Source organism: Emydura macquarii, unplaced genomic scaffold (assembly GCF_026122565.2).
Source record: "Emydura macquarii macquarii isolate MOO-44397 ecotype Brisbane River unplaced genomic scaffold, CSIRO-AGI_Emac_v2 contig_3220, whole genome shotgun sequence".
NCBI lineage: Eukaryota > Metazoa > Chordata > Testudines > Chelidae > Emydura > Emydura macquarii.
In genome coordinates this window covers 3,647,756-3,661,665 of record NW_027133357.1, presented here as the reverse complement: position 1 = coordinate 3,661,665, position 13,910 = coordinate 3,647,756, and the positions used below count along the sequence as shown (strand labels likewise).

Below are 13,910 nucleotides of genomic sequence, written 5' to 3'. Positions count from 1 at the left end.
AAAGCCAGATTCTGAATCTATTGAAGGACGGTCAGAATTCAGTTGGGAGACTCCAAGGAAAACCAAGGCCACAGGGAGCAGGGTGGTGGGCTCAGAAGAGGGTGTGCTCAGTAAGTGCTGACTCCAATGCCCCAGTGCAGTGCTAGAAGGCCTGTGATGCTGGAGATGCAGCCTTCAGATGAGAGATAAAATCAAGTTTCTGACTGCTGCTGCTTACTAGAGATTCCAGGGCATTACTGAGTCTAGCGTGTGGGTGCTGGTAGAAGCCTGTGATATGCTCGGGTCAGACTAGATGTTCTGATGGTCCCTTCTGGCCTTAAACTCTCTGACCTCGTGAATGGCTCCTGGCACGTTGTCTTCTGTGCACCACCCACTTGTGTGATGTAAGATAGCATTCATTGCCACCAGGGCATCTTGCAAATGGCTACCACGGGGCATTCTTTACCTGTTGAGTACAACTTTATATTGGGTAGTGTTTACCCAGAGTGCTTTACTGAGTTCAATAATAAATCTACAAAGACCAAAGTGACAGAGAGAGAGTGAGAAATTAAGGAGAGGAGAGAGGCTTTCAGATGAGACTGGAAAATAGATGGAGATTCATAGATTTCAAGGCTAGAAGAGGCCATTATGATTATCTAATCTGATGTCCTGTATAACACAGGTGATTACAGCTACTGATCCTTGTATCAAGCCTATAACTTCTGGCGGGGCTAGAGCATATCTTTTAGAAAGAGACATCTAATCTTGATCTAAAGAGGTAGAGTCACACACAAGCTCTGTCAGATTGCAGAAGCCACAGGAGAGAAGACACTTGCGCCAGCCATAGTGAGATTGGGTGAAGCAATAGGGAGAAAACGGGGGCTAGATGGACAAAGCCAATGAGAAGATGAGTATAGAGAGGGAAGGACATGAAGTAGGTTGGAATAAGTTCCTCAAGGTGATAATTCAGGATCTAGATCAGAAATGAACAGGAAGCCAGTGGAGTTGTTTGAGAATGGGCATGATGTGGCCATAATTAGGTATGGCTATGAAAAGGAAGGCACCAGCATTCAGCACACATTACTCAGTTTCTAACTCGGTGTGCACCCAGGCAGAGCTTTTACTGAAATCAGTGACTAAGGAATGAATGAATAGATCTCAGGACATGGTCCATTGGGAATAATAGCTCATGGTACTATGACATGATTCAACAACTCACAACAGGCATGAAATTAATCCATGTCACTCCTGCAGATTTGAAGAGCCATGCATAAAGACAGGCCAGGTGCCCTGGTCACAGAACAGATTAGTCTCTCAAGAGACTCTTGACATCCAGAAATCTCTAGAGAGAGACTTTTGTTTTACTCCTGCAAAGCATATTCAGCAGCTCAGCCACGATATTCTGCACTCCACAAAATAAAATAAGAAACTTTTGAGGCTAAAGTAACCCTGCGGGAAATCACTGGATTTTCTATCTGCTTCTAACGCTTATATAGCCTTTAGATTACCTGTATCGGTCACAGAGGAATCCTGGGCTGGATATACAGTACCAACTGGGAAAGGCTTCTAACTTCCAATTTTGTCTGTAGGGACAGACTGACGGATCCTTTCTGACGCAACTCCACTGATTCACAGCAGAGACTAAGTTGGCCTGCTGTTACTTTTCACTCAGCCACACTGAGTGATTGTTTAAAGTACTAACGGTGAAAAAGATCAAATGTCAAGTGAACCCTTGAACATACCTTACCTGTATTCCCAGAACACAGTTTGGCTATCGCAAAAAAATCATAGGACTGAAGAATTACAGATGAGATCGATTAGGTTACATCTTGGCCATGCCTCTAGGGACCAGTGTAGATGTGTTTTCTAGAGTATATTCTCCAGTTAATTATAAAAGCCACTAGTAGATCTCCCACCACTTCCATTAGGAGACTTTGCCACAGCCTAACACACAGCTCCCTCATATTCAGCCTACATGTTCCCTTTCTTAATTTCAGCCCGTTAGTTCTACTAACACTCCTCTGTGCCACTCTAAGTAATGCCGCTTCCTCTGTGGGGATGTCTATACTATGCTAGCTTTGATCGAGTTAGCTTGCTAGAAATAGCAGCAAAGTCCCAGTAGCACTGAGAGCAGCACAAACCTGTCCCAGGCCCTGGGTATATACTTGAGTAGCTAGTCTGTGCCGCCACCCAGGCTGTCGCAGCTTCACTGCTCTTTTCAGCCAGCTAGCTCGCTCACAGGTGAGAGGTATCAGAAAGAAGGCTAGAGAAGATCAAAGCTAGCTCGGGTATGCCTACGTGTGATGCAGTCACACTTCCTGATTGCAGTGCAGACATACACAGAGTGCTTGTACCTTCTAAACGTCATCTTTCCCCTTAGTCATACTTTAGCCAATCTATACATCTTGGGTTAAATTAATGCTTGGGGCAGTTCAACACACCTCAGTGAGATGACACTAGGGAAGAATTGTGTTCATTTAATAATGTAATCTTTCCTCATAAATCACTCCTTCCAGCCCCTTAACACTTTCAGTTGCTCTTCTCTGTATGCCTTCCAATCTGCCTCCATCATTCTAATACCGAGGAGTCTCGTGTTATACCCCCTTCTCTCTCTCTCTCACTCCCTTTTAGATTCCTCCTTCTAATGTGACCTGCCTGAGGACAGATCTGCACAACCATCTGAATGACAAAGCTTTTATGTAGAACTGACACAGTACCAAAAAGCCACATATCTAGTTTTATAACCACCTGACAGTCTCCGGTTGTCTCTTGTTTTCCGGTCCGTTGGCTGTATCTTGAGCATTGTGCTGCATGTGTGTGGGAGAAAACAAAAGCTTTTAGAATAGCAAAATCTTTTCAGAATGGACGAATGATTGTGTACAACATCCCTCCAATGGAGGGAAAGGTGGCCTTCCAAAGCAAGGAGAAACTTAAAGAACACAGAAGTGAATGTGCAGGGAGAACTGTAGATAGAGAGAGTTGGCTACAAATGAATTTTCCATGGATGCCACAGGCATGAGAGATCATCCTGCAATACCAAGAGGCCACTTCCACCTACTCATGAACTCTCTCGGAAGCAGAAACTTTGCTGGAGATGCTCCTTGAAGCCGACCTGTTGGAATCTGGATTCCTGCTCTCCAGTCTCACATGGTTCTGCATCATCCTGTTCTTTTAGTTTTAAAACCTCCAAAGAACTGGGGAGCATGACTGTAAAAAGTCATGGTGGGGTGAAAAGATGGTATGTTCCCGCGCTCTCAGAGGAAGGGCTGACAGAAGTTGTCCAGTGAGTTCTGTTCCTCCCTGAGGGGACACATTGGTCCTACATTAGGCTCCTGGAGGGTTGAGAGGGGTGGGGGAAAAAGACTGGAGGAGATCAGCAGATGCTTCCAATGCAAAGCAGCAGTGCTGAGACAGATTTCAAATTAAATTAACCTCAGTCATACCATCCAGAGTGGAAAAGAAGTAATTAAAAACAGGATGAAATACTGAGTTTTTAATGCACTCCTTTGTCTCCTGGCAAACATTTAAGATGTAGATGGGTTTTTTTTTTTTTTTGCCTGGTATGTAACAAGCTACACCCAGATTTCTTTCCAAAAGTCCCCATTCAGGTAACAGCAGTTCTGCATTTGTCTCATTGTCAGTAGAAGTTATGTGTATGATGCTTTTTATCCTCCATGATGAAAACAATATGTCTACATTTAAAAAGAAAAAGCCACAAAGTTGGCAGTCTCTCCAGGAAAGTAATAGCAGAGGCATGCTGTACATCAGCATTAAGGGAGATAAGTGGGAGGAACTCTGTGGCAGAGCAGGGAATTGAACCCAGGTCTCTGCCTAGTGTCCTAATTGCTGGGTGGTCCTTCCTCTTTGGGACTGAAGTTCCCAAACTACCCTCCATCCTACAAAACCCTCAAACTTTGAGGGGATATGTTTGGTCCATTTGTACAAGGGCTTGGATCTATGTACTAAATACAGCAGGGTCCACCTGCACACTCTTTATGAAGTAATCATTGTGCCCTGTCTCTTCCAGTGTGAGCAGCACGTTTAATGCTTCATTTTTTAAATGAACAGACCAGATAGGAGGAAAGCTAAGGCATGACCCTTTCCAGACAAGTGAACTGTCTTAGTTACTGGACAAGCTTTAACGTGCTCCTGAAGGAATACTGAGCTGTGTAATGATAACACTCTGCACGGTTCATCTGACTTGGACTTCAGAACATTTTGTAAAGGTGGGTACTATTATCATCCCCATTTCACAGAGGGTGAAACTGAAAGCACAAATTCCCACAATGAGTCAGTAGCACAGATAGGAATTAAACCCAGGAATCCACTCCCAATCCTCTAATCTATCTCTTGAAACCACAATGTAATTTAGACTCCTAGGCACAAAAAAAGTAGTACTATTAATAAACATACTATTTCTATCGTTGTCCAGTAGGAGTCTGTAAAACTGGGATAATGATACTACTGACTTTTCTGTGTGAAACAGTTTGAGATCTATGCATTATAAAGGTCTATATAAAGGCTAAGTAATATTGCAGGTTATCTTTAAGGCAGCTTTTGAAGATCTGCGAAGGGGAAAAAATTGGCTTTGTGTCCATTTTTTGTTGTTGCTTTCTGATGCATAAAGAAGGTCTGAAAGGGGTGAGTTTTTTTTATTTGCTGTTTGTTTTTAAATGAGAAATTCAGATTCTGTCAAGGCAGGAAGATTCTGTGATTGTAAAAAAAAACATAACATAACTGGTGGGAAAAAAAAGAAAAAAGATATTTGAGCTGTTAAGAAGAGAGAGATTTTTAATTAGACTGTTTAAAACGCTTTGGTATTTGTCTTGTTTAACTTCCTGCTTGCATTCAATTACCAATTAATATTTTGGATAAAGGAAGCCTTTGTTAAAAATCATCCCCATCTCCTTCCAATTAAAGCATTAAGAGCTCACAATAAGCATTCTCCAGAGTACTCAAAGGTCTTCCAACAAAACCAGATTTGAATTATCTGAGGATTTGTCTACATGAAAAAGTTTTGCCATCTTAATTTAATGTGTGATTTTAAAAGATTAGTTAAACTGGTTCAAATCCCTTATGGGTGCTCTTATTTTGGTCTATGAGCAACATATTTTGGTTTAGGTTGTTGCTTGGGAAGAGATTTAAATTCAACTGAAAAAAGTCCAAACTATTTTATATTAAAATGATGCAACTTCTCCATGTACACAAAGCCTAATGTTTCTAAGCGAAAATAACAAATGGAAAACATACGAAACATACAGAAGAATTCAGGCCCCTTTTCTCCATCATAAAAACTATTTTTAAAAAAATCCTTTGCAGTTTAAAGTTCTCCTCGGTGTGGATGAAAGATGGTAATGAAGGATTTTGTAGTGTGTTTCAATGAGCCCAAACAACAACATGCAATACTCTCACTTAAACTATCACAAGTTGGAAGCCACGACCACCTGCGGAGAGTCTCAGATCAGTGAGCTTACTGAGAGTATGTCCACTAAAGGTAGGGTTAGTGGAACTCAACTCAGTGGACCCAGGTCTTCAGTACCACGCTGCAGTATGCAGACCTGAGTCCAGCCACCCATATCCTAGACTTCCTCGTGCCCTGCTGAAATGCATCTGCTCTAGCTGTTGATTCATGGGACAGTGGGGAAAACTTGACTGTTCACCAAACTAGACTGTCCAGGGGACACAGATAGTTGGCCCCTAGGGCCGTCAATACTTTTGGTTAACTTCTGCAGCACAAGTCTAGTATGGCTGTGTCTACAGAGCAAAGCAATAGGGTTTGAACATTGGGTTCTTGACTCTGGCTTGGACCTGGCAGCCCGATGGGGTCCTGGAATCCTGGGTCCAAGCCTTAGGTTAGTGCAATTTGGTTGTAGAAGGGGCGGGAGAAGAGAAGGGTTAGACTTGAGCCTGGGTTCAAACCTTGGGCTTACATGGGGGTGTAGACGTACCCTCAGAGTCAGAGTGCAAAGTTAAGCCCATGGGGCTGACACTGCAGGATCAGGGACTAGGTTTGCACTGCTTTGGAAATGCACTGTGAGACAACGAGCCATTGAAAATCTCACTCATCCTTGCTCTTTAAAGTCACCCTCGGTTTTGCCAATCCCACCTACTCTCCTGAAGTCTATAGGTGCCTTGCTCATAGTCACACTTTGATTACCGTACATGGCGCACTTTCCCCTTCCACCCCTTATCCCTATGACCCCCTGCCAATGGCTGGTCTCAGTTTACCTGTCCTCCCAGCTCCACTGCTAGGCTTTCAATGTTTCTCATTGGCTCAGGGTTCTACCTTGGAGCCCATCACAATCCCTGTCTTCCACCTTCCCTATTCTTCTTTTCTTTGGAAAAGCAGGAAAAAGGGTTGGCTTTCAGCTTCAAGTTTAGTTAGCTGAAGGAGGCAATCAAAGTGGTTAAAGCGGCTGTTTGGGGACTGCGTTAAGTTCCCCAAAGGATCGAGGAATTTATTGCAATGCCGTATTTGCATGCATTGCACCGGTTGCACTTATTTCAATAGTTGCAGGCAATGCACCGATTGTATCAAGTGCATTATTGCACCCACTGACTGGGGCTATTGGAGTAGCTGCCAGCATGGCAGCCAACTGTGGTAGTGATTGTAGTAGCGGGAGGCAATGCACGCTGTTGCATTAACTGCATTCGCATGCATTGCACTTCTTCCAAAACTTGCGCGCTTTGCAACCGCTAATTGCATTTATCGCGTGCCCCGCACCGGCTGTATTCACTGCACCAGTTGCGTGCCCTGTCCCGGCTGGGTTAATTGCACAGCTTGCACGAGGGCAGCATGATTGTCAAAGGGCAAAATGGGAACAACGCGGGGGCTCTCGTGGCTCCGGGCCGGACGGAAGAGAGGACGGGCGCGGGCCCCAGACACAGGGAAACCTGGTTAGAGGTGCCGAGCTCTGCAGCTGCTGCTGGGGGTGGCCGTCGCCTGACCAGCTGCTCGTGCACCAGCTGGAGACTGCGGAGCAGCTCTGAGACCTTAGAGACGCTGCGGGGCCGCCTGGTGGAGCTGGTGCAGAGCACGAGCGAGCAGGTAGGGGTGTTCTGGGGCGCAGTTTACGGGGTTGGGCCCGAGTCTGCAGGTCTGGCCGGGGGGCATTGATCTCTTGGGACGGAGTGGCTCAGGCTGACTGATTTGGGAGCAGGGAGCTGTTGTCTACGTGCATTGGGCTGCAAGGCTGGGGGGAAATGGGCTGGGGGGCGTTTATAGTAGAGTATCTTGTGTGGGGCTTATGTTGTAGGGGTCTTCAGTTCTCATGCGCATTGTGGAGAGCAGCTGAGGGTAGATTGCACTGCACTGCTCCTCGGTGAGCGATGATATAGAGGAGATGGGTGTACAAGGGGGGCAGAGAACAAGCTTATTGGCTGGGCGGGGCCAGGAAGTTTCCCTACAACCCCACAAAAAGTCTTCTCAGGCTGTAGATATCCATTAACTCCTTGCTGGCCCAGGGGGGTTTCCATGGAGTTCTCTCTCCCCAGCTGTAGTTTGCATTCTTCACCTCTGAGCCCTTTGTGTGCCCTCCCTGCTCTCTGGGTCTGTTAACTTCTAAATCACTGTCTTCCTCCAGCCTGGATCTCCTGATTACATCCCCTGGGCAGAGAAGTAAGGAGCAGCCTCTCTAGCCAGGCCTCTGCCTCCCCCAGCTGTGTGCAGGGTAAGGGAGGGAGTCTTGTGAAAGAAAGTAGCACTGTTGTTTTGCTCCAGAATCAGGGCCACACTTGAGAACTATGAACATTTAAACACAACTGGAATCCCCAACTTCCTCCCCCTCCTCCATACCCGACTCCTCCCTTCCCCCCCAAAATCCCAGAAGTTCAGGCCATGGTTTATCAAATTGTAGCTATCTGTGGAGCACTCCTTAGGAGTGAGGTGGGAATACAGATTGTGTGAGCTGAGACATTAGGACGGCTTCTTCTGTTGCCCTGTCTGCAGGACATAGAGCTGACTTCCATATCCGGGTGTAAATGGCTTCAATCTCTGCATCCCAGTCCTCACTGGGTGACTTTAGTGGCATGCACAAACCAACTCCGGCCTGGTTGCCGGTCTGTTTGTTGCAAGTCGTAGCCTGGTTTACCATCTCCAGGTTGAGATGCATTGGGGTGAGGAGTCTGGGGTTGTAAGGTTATTGTAAAGGAGTCGCAGTATTGTCATCCTTATGTCTGTGCTGAGGCTGCTGGTGGTGCTGTCTTCAGAGCTGGGTGCTTAGCCAGTAGCTGTAGCTCTCTGGCCCCTCAGCTCAAGGCAGTGCAGAAGTAAGGGTGGCAATACCGTGACCCCCCTACAATAGCCAGATTTCATGGTCCATGACCTGTTTTTCACAGCGGTGAATTTGGTAGGGCCGTAAGTATAACGTACTGGTAGACATTGCTATTTTGGCTTCTTATCCTAGGAGTGATGTCTTGTCTCTTTAAATCTCCCTTTATGGATTGGTCAGGACTGCATTAGTGACTCAGGAACAGCCCATGTAACTCCCTGACTCTCAGCTAGTAATATCCACAGGGAGGTGCTGTGGGACCACGAGTCCCCAAAGCAATTCTCATGGTAAAGCAGCACCCTGGTTTCTTTACCAAATCAGATCCGATCTCAGCCCCTCGAAACCCTGACGAGGGGTGGAAGCACCTTGATTGAGTGAATCCTTAATGGGCTTCCCCAGATAACTGGCAGGGGTGAGGGGTTTTCTGTGCATGGGGGTGTTCCACTCGAACACAGAGCCTCTGGGAAGTGCCTTGGAAGTGTTTTTGCTCTTCACTCTCAAAGGGGAAAGCACATCAGGGTGAGCAGAAACAGGCTTCTGCCCTGCTGAGGCCTGGCTGTCCTCCGAGCCCAGAGCTTCCTTGCTTTATGGGCTTCCTCGCTCTTCCTTTCACCTGAAGAGAGCTTGACGTGGCTGCCTGCGGAGCTGCCATCTGCCTGCCTTCCCAGCCTGCTCAGGGCTGAATGTTCTTCTCCCGGGCACCCAGCCAGGGAATTAGATTAGATCTGAACCACAGAGTCACTAGGACTTCGCGTCGCACTAGAGCAATGGGGAGGTGGCCATGGCACCTGTGTCTTGGGCTCTGGGATTGAGGCTCCATTCAGATCCAGCCAGAGCTTGTGACTCCAGACCCCCCGGTTACAGAAGATTTGAATTGCTTTAGGCTTCTTAAACTTGTCCCCATGCTTCCTGGGTTGCTTCTTTGGGATCTCAACTCTATCCTGTCTAGTATAGTTCGCTGCGGCTTTAGTCCCCCTTCCCTGTGGAATATTATTCGATGATGATGTGCCGCATGTCACTGTGCATTGATTAGGAGCCTTTCTAGTTGCCGTGGCACTAATCGCTTTTCCTGGAGAACCGAGCGTTCATCTCTAGCAATTGCATGTTCCTTGCCCTGTGATTTGCCAAGCATTCCCTTGATCTTGAGCTGTGATACCGGGTCTCTGCTTGGGGCTGTCCGCATTGGGCCCCTTGTGGTATTAAAACCCTAGTCTCTGCAATCTCATGGTAGATTTCTGCCAGATTGTCCTTCACCTTCCAGGCTCCCCATGACACTCTGGAGGGCACTGAAATTGACTACCATCTGTGCAGTGGCCATCTCCAGGCCCTGTAAAAATGGGGTGTCCCCTGATGGGGGAGTGCACTGTGCTTTGTAATCTGTGTGCCAGGGGGCATGAGACAGTCCTGCTACCCTACAGTTCTTTCTTCCTCGCCCCCCTCCCCCCCCCTCGGGGTATACCAGTGACTAATAGGGATTCCTTTCATGGAGGACCCGTGGGAATTTAAAGCTACAGGGCTGGCATATCTCAGATACACCTTTCTCCTGGGCATGGTACAGCTGTGATGGTGTCAATAGCTTGGTCGCTGAGCTACCGAACTCTGGCTCTGCAGTTATAGGTTGCCTCTCTCATGGTAATGGAGGAGGCTATACAGAAATGGAGTGTGCAGTGGGACAGTGTGTGGGGTCAGTGGGGAGAATGGCTTGATGCCCTCAAGGAAGGGAAAGGATACGAACCTTTTGCGTCCTTTCTCTCTCCTCTGCCCCCAGCAGGTCTCTTGAAGACCCACTATGAGATCATAGAATCATAGAATATTAGAGTTGGAAGGGACCTCAGGAGGTCATCTAGTCCAACCCCCTGCTCAAAGCAGGACTAACTTCAGCTATATCATCCCAGCCAGGGCTTTGTCAAGCCTCAGCTTAAAAACCTCTAAAGATGGAGATTCCACCACCTCTCTAGGTAACCCATTCCAGTGCTTCACCACCCTCCTAGTGAAAAACTTTTTCCTAATGTCCAACCTAGACCTCCCCAACTGCAACTTAAGACCGTTGCTCCTTGTTCTGTCATCTGCCACCACCGAGAACAGCCTAGCCCCATCTTCCCTGGAACCCCCTTTCAGGTAGTTAAAGGCCGCTATCAAATCCCCCCTCATTCTTCTCTTTTGCAGACTAAACAAGCCCAGTTCCCTCAGCCTCTCCTCATAAGTCCTGTGCTCCAACCCCCTAATCATTTTTGTTGCCCTCCGCTGAGATGGAGCAGAGATGGAGCATGGCTGTGGGTGTCCCGCGCCATGTTGTGACCCAGCCTGCGATTCTGCTAGGGCAGAGTGCTCGCGGCTCCGTGGGCATCTCTGTGAGGGCTGTGGATGTGTCACAGACTCTGGCTTCAAAATGCATCTCGCCGACATGGGCTGCCAGAGGCTGTCCAGCGTGAGGGTCTCTTGGATGCTGTGCGCCTAGACGGAAAACTGCGAAGTGACCCTTGGAACAAGCAGCTGGGGTAGGGGGAATGGGTTACTGGGCTGGTGGCATCTGCTTTGCTTGGACATGGCTGTGGTTTGCTTTGGTTTTCTTTAAAGTAATTACAAGAGGTCCTTGTACATGGGATCCCAGTTAATAGCCCCTCTCTTGGGAGCTGTGTGTACCCATGTAATGGCAGACTGAGCAACCCTGGCCTGGCCGAAGGATCTGGAAAATGCAGCTGACCATATCTGTCTTAACCGTACAAATTTAAGCACCTAACTTGATCCCACCAAATGTATGCACATGTGCAACTGTTAGGGTGACTAAATGCGCACACAGCCTCTGCAGGTATGTGACTTGCTCATGCAAAAAGATGCACAACAAGGCTAATTGTGGGTGAAGCTGAGCACCTTGGTCTGGAGAGCTGGCCTGTAAACGTCTTTATTTAGGGGTTTTCTGATTTTATTTTCTGTAGCAGCAATTAGACTGTTCTCCTGCCACCCATGTAGAATTCTGCCCAGTGTTTTGCATCTCAGACGTGTTAAAACTTTTATGCAGGGATGACGCTAATCTCTGGATGCAGCTCAACTACCAAAGATATGGGACTGTCTCTTTTTGGTTTGTCTGTTTTGTTTGTTTCCAGTGGAAATGTCCTGGCTGAGCCAGTGTCTCCTGGCATAGTGTGAGCTTTCCTGTATGGCAGAGGGCATTGCTAGTCAGGGCTGCTCATCCCTGGCAGAGCATGGCTTCTTCTGCTCTGAGCCTTACCCGGAAAGAGATGGACAGTCATGTTAAGCTTTCTCATGGTGTTTGGAGTTGATTATATTAGGGTGACCAGATGTCCCAGGGCTTTGTCTTATATAGGCACCTATTACTCCCCCTCCCCGTCCTGATTTTTTCACACTTGCTGTCTGATCATCCTATGCAAGCTGGACTTAGACTGCTAGCCTTCTCTGGCCTCTGACCTCACCAAGTGAAACGCTAGTGCATTCAGACCGCTTCGACTGTGTCTGCCTTTGTCTAATTCTGCGAAAGAGGAGCAGCTTTATTTTAACGTATAAAGTTCTCAAAAGAAGGCCGTGGGGCAGCTAATGGCTTGTCCGGCCTGCTGACTTATACACAAATACACCTGCTCCCCTATTCTCTCTCCTCCTCCCCGGCCATCCCCCTGGCTAGGTGCACTGGAGCTCTCAACACAGCAAGGCTCCCAAGTGGGGGAGGGGCCTGCAAAGCAGGTTACGGAGTCAGCATGAGGCAGCTTGTGAAGACGGGAGGTGTGTTCAGTGTGTGCAATCCCACCGTCGTCCCAGTTTTGAGGTTGTCCCCCCCGTGGCGATGGTTAGAGGGACTCGCAGCTGGTGCTACAGGTGTATCCCGTGGAGATGCATGGGCCTCAAAGAGGCAGGGTTGGAGTTGAGCACAGAGCCTCTTGCAGCTGAAGATTGGGACACAGGCTTCTGTTAGTCAGAAAGGAAATGGGGAGTATTTCCCAGGGTGTCCGCTGGTGAGGGGTTTGAAGTGACTTCAACTGGGTGCTAGGATTAGCTCTACTCTAGAGCCTCAGAAGAGGCATGTACCTGAATTGCCCCCTTCTCCTCCAGATGCGCATGCTGTGCTGAGTGAAAAGAGGCAGGATAATCTTGCTGTTAAACCACAGAACTGGGACGTTGGAGTTGCGCGTTCTGTCCCGCGCTCTGCCACAGGTTGGCAAGTGGCTTGGCTCGCCCTCTGCCCCTTGACTTGGCGAAGCACCAAGTGACGCATGCTGTCTGCAGGGATTTTTTTTTCCTCCTGAAAAAGCAAATTCTGTGAACGGAATCCTGGTGATTTGGAAATGGTGCTGCCCTGCCTCCTGGGAGCCGTAGTTCAGGTGTCTGTTCCCATTTCCTCTACCGACTGCTTGGACTATGTTTCCCATGATGCAGTCTGGTAAATCACAGCTGTGTGTGGGGAGTGCAGCCTATAGAAGAGAGAGGGAATAGGTGGCGGTATTTACCAGTCAAACTACTTTGCGGGTTGGATCTTATTTTTGGTGAAAAATCAAAATTTTCGGTGTGTGAACCTGTTTTCCAACAAACCGCTCCAGTGCCAGTTATTGTTGCTAAGCTCACTGAGCAACTTCAAAGCAGGGTGCCATCAGCCGAGACTTGTGGCAGACACCTTCTTATAATGCCCGAGGGGATCCAGCCCACCCCAGCGTCATCTCGTAATCTGAATTGCGGTGACGGGACTGCTGCCACCCCTGGCTCGCCGGTGCACTAGCTGCAGAAAAGGAGGTGGTGCACTGGAAGCTTGGGATGGTGGGGGATGGCCAAATAGATCAGCAGCTCGTCAGGCTGTCGGAGGGCAGAGAAAGGTGCATTTTCAGCTCGGCGTGAGTGGGGACATCCAGAACACTGAGTACAGGCTACAGCACACAATTAAGACACCGAAGTGACTTCGGGCAGTGAGATCGGGGAGCCTGAGCCCCATGAAACTCAGATTCCAAGTCACTGGGGTATTTTGGGGAAATATTACAAGTGTCCCTCTGGAGCAGTGCCTGCTGCTTCCTCCCATGCCGTGGAGCTGTACTGATCGCACCTGTATTCAGCCCTCCTCAGCAGGGCCTGCACTGAGGGTACCGGAGGACCCCTGGGGTGGGGGTGGTGGGGATTCTGTGCAAAAATCTGACGCCTCCAGAATCAGGTAGGAAATGACAGGGCTGGGTGGGATTCAGCAGCTCCAGGTTTTTCCCTGTCCAGTGGGAAGCTGCTGCTCCGTGGCTGTCCGTAGGGGAAGGAGCTGCTGTCGTTGGTTCGTGTCTGCGCTGCAGGAATCGCTTCTGTGACTCAGCCCCGTGGAGGCCTGGAGGCTTGTGGGCCGTGCGCTTCAGTCTCTGGCACGGAGCTGGCTGCCATTTCAGGAGGCCGCAAGTGCTGAATTGCCAAAACTGTTTGGGAAACGGAGCGAAGGGGCACAAACTAAAACCTCCGCAGGGTGGATCTCTGTTGGCAGTGCAGTATTTGGCCTCGTCCCGAGTGTGCATTGCTCTAAACCGGTTTTCTGCTCGGGTGTGGTTTAGCATGACTCCATGTAAAAATGGAAACTCCCTGAAATGGCTGAGCGCTGTGGGTGCAGACCGAGCTGGGGGCTGAGTGCAGAGTAAAGACGCCTTCCAAATTCAAGGCCACGTTGGCTGCTCTGTGGGCTGGAATGGGGAA

General features: G+C 48.4%; 1 protein-coding gene across 1 annotated transcript in view; it reads left to right on the top strand.

Moving 5' to 3' along the window:
• The first annotated feature begins 6,817 nt into the window (after nt 1-6,817).
• The window catches only part of PKP1 (plakophilin 1), a 76,844-nt gene continuing 69,751 nt past the window's right edge, over nt 6,818-13,910 (top strand). Inside the window, exon 1 of the mRNA XM_067531621.1 lies at nt 6,818-7,027. The gene's annotated coding sequence lies outside the window, so the exon portion shown is untranslated. The remainder of the gene's footprint in view (nt 7,028-13,910) is intronic.